The sequence below is a fragment of the Anopheles merus genome, unplaced genomic scaffold (genome assembly GCF_017562075.2).
Source record: "Anopheles merus strain MAF unplaced genomic scaffold, AmerM5.1 LNR4000884, whole genome shotgun sequence".
Classification (NCBI taxonomy): Eukaryota; Metazoa; Arthropoda; class Insecta; order Diptera; family Culicidae; genus Anopheles; species Anopheles merus.
In genome coordinates this window covers 25,001-27,463 of record NW_024428464.1, presented here as the reverse complement: position 1 = coordinate 27,463, position 2,463 = coordinate 25,001, and positions in this window count along the sequence as shown.

Genomic DNA, 2,463 nt, shown 5'->3' with positions numbered 1-2,463 from the left:
AGCGACGCTTTTTGTAAGAGCATATCAAGACGGGGGAGGTTATGTTGGAGTCGAGTGCGCTGCTTACCAACTTTGAACGCGGTAATTTGCACACCGGTCGGCTCCGCCATGGACACTTCCCTACTTACGGGTTAAGTTGTGAGTTATATTCAGTGTTTAATACACGTCTCGCAGAGAGACAGGTGATTGGCCGTTCTTAACTATTTGTCTTGATATGTGCGGGGAGTCCTTAAGGTTCTTCCCTCCCAGAGATCGTCACTATCTGGGACGTACATTCATTTGTACCTACATAGGCACACTCGCTTTTTGTAGAGAGCATATCAAGACGTGAAGGGTTATGTTGGAGGTTGAGTGCGCTGCTTACCAAACCTTGAACGCGGTAACTTGTACTCGGCACCGACATGGACACTTCCAAACCAAGGATGAGTTGTGAGTTGTACTAAGAGAAACAGGTAATTGGCAGCGTTACCTATAACTTGATATGGTGCGGGGAGTTCCTTAAGGTTCTTCCTCCCAGAGATCGTCCACTATCTGGGACGTACATTAATTTGTACCTGCATTAGCGCACGCTTTTGTAGAGAGCATTCAAGACGTGAGGGTTATGTGGAGGTCGAGTGCGCTGCTTACCAAACTTTGAACGCGGTAACCTTGTACTCGCACCGACATGGACACTTCCAAACCCAAGGAATGGTTGTGATTTTACTAAGAGAAACAGGTATTGGCAGCGTTACCTATAATTCTTGATATGTGCGGGGAGTTCCTTAAGGTTCTTCCTCCCAGAGATCGTCCCTATCTGGGACGTACATTAATTTGTACCTGCATTAGCGCACGCTTTTGTAGAGAGCATATCAAGACGTGAAGGGTTATGTTGGAGGTCGAGTGCGCTGCTTACCAAACTTTGAACGCGGTAACTTGTACTCAGCACCGACATGGACACTTCCAAACCCGGAATGAGTTGGAGTTTTACTAAGAGAAACAGGTAATTGGCAGCGTTACCTATAATTCTTGATATGTGCGGGGAGTTCCTTAAGGTTCTTCCTCCCAGAGATCGTCACTATCTGGGCGTACATTTTTGTACCTACATTGGCGCACGCTTTTGTAGAGAGGCAGAGTCAAACGTGAAGGTTAGTTGGAGGTTTAGTGCGCTGCTTACCACACTTTGAACGCGGTAACTTGTAATCGGCCACCGACATGGACACTTCCAAACCCAAGAAGAGTTGTGATTTTCTAAGAGAAACAGGTAATTGGCAGCGTTACCTATACTTCTTGATATGCGGGGAGTTCCTTAAGGTTCTCCTCCCAGAGATCGTCACTATCTGGGACGTACTTAATTTGTACCTACATTGGCGCACGCTTTTGTAGAAGCATATCAAGACGTGAAGGTTATGTTGGGGTCGAGTGCGCTGCTTACCAAACTTGAACGCGGTAACTTGTACTCAGCACCGACATGGACACTTCCAAACCCAAGGAATGAGTTGTGAGTTTTACTAAGAGAAATAGGTATTGGCAGCGTTTACCTATAATTCTTGATATGTGCGGGGAGTTCCTTAAGGTTCTTCCTCCCAGAGATCGTCACTATCTGGGACGTACATTAATTTGTACCTGCATTAGCGCACGCTTTTGTAGAGAGCATATCAAGACGTGAAGGGTTATGTTGGAGGTCGAGTGCGCTGCTTACCAAACTTTGAACGCGGTAACTTGTACTCGCACCGACATGGACACTTCCAAACCCAAGGAATGAGTTGTGAGTTTTACTAAGAGAAACAGGTAATGGCAGCGTTACCTATAATTCTTGATATGTGCGGGGAGTTCCTTAAGGTTCTCCTCCCAGAGATCGTCACTATCTGGGACGTACATTAATTTGTACCTGCATAGGCCACGCTTTTGTAGAGAGCATATCAAGACGTGAAGTGTTATGTTGGAGGTCGAGTGCGCTGCTTACCAAACTTTGAACGCGGTAACTTGTACTCGGCACCGACATGGACACTTCCAAACCCAAGGAATGAGTTGTGAGTTTTACTAAGAGAAACAGGTATTGGCCGTTTACCTATAATTCTTGATATGTGCGGGGAGTTCCTTAAGGTTCTTCCTCCCAGAGATCGTCACTATCTGGGACGTACATTAATTTGTACCTACATAGGCACACGCTTTTGTAGAGAGCATATCAAGACGTGAAGGTTATGTTGGAGGTGAGTGCGCTGCTTACCAAACTTTGAACGCGGTAACTTGTACTCGGCACCGACATGGACACTTCCAACCCAAGGAATGAGTTGTGAGTTTTTACTAAGAGAACAGGTAATTGGCAGCGTTACCTATAATTCTTGATATGTGCGGGGAGTTCCTTAAGGTTCTTCCTCCCAGAGATCGTCACTATCTGGGACGTACATTAATTTGTACCTACATTAGCGCACGCTTTTGTAGAGAGCATATCAAGACGTGAAGGGTTATGTTGGAGGTTGAGTG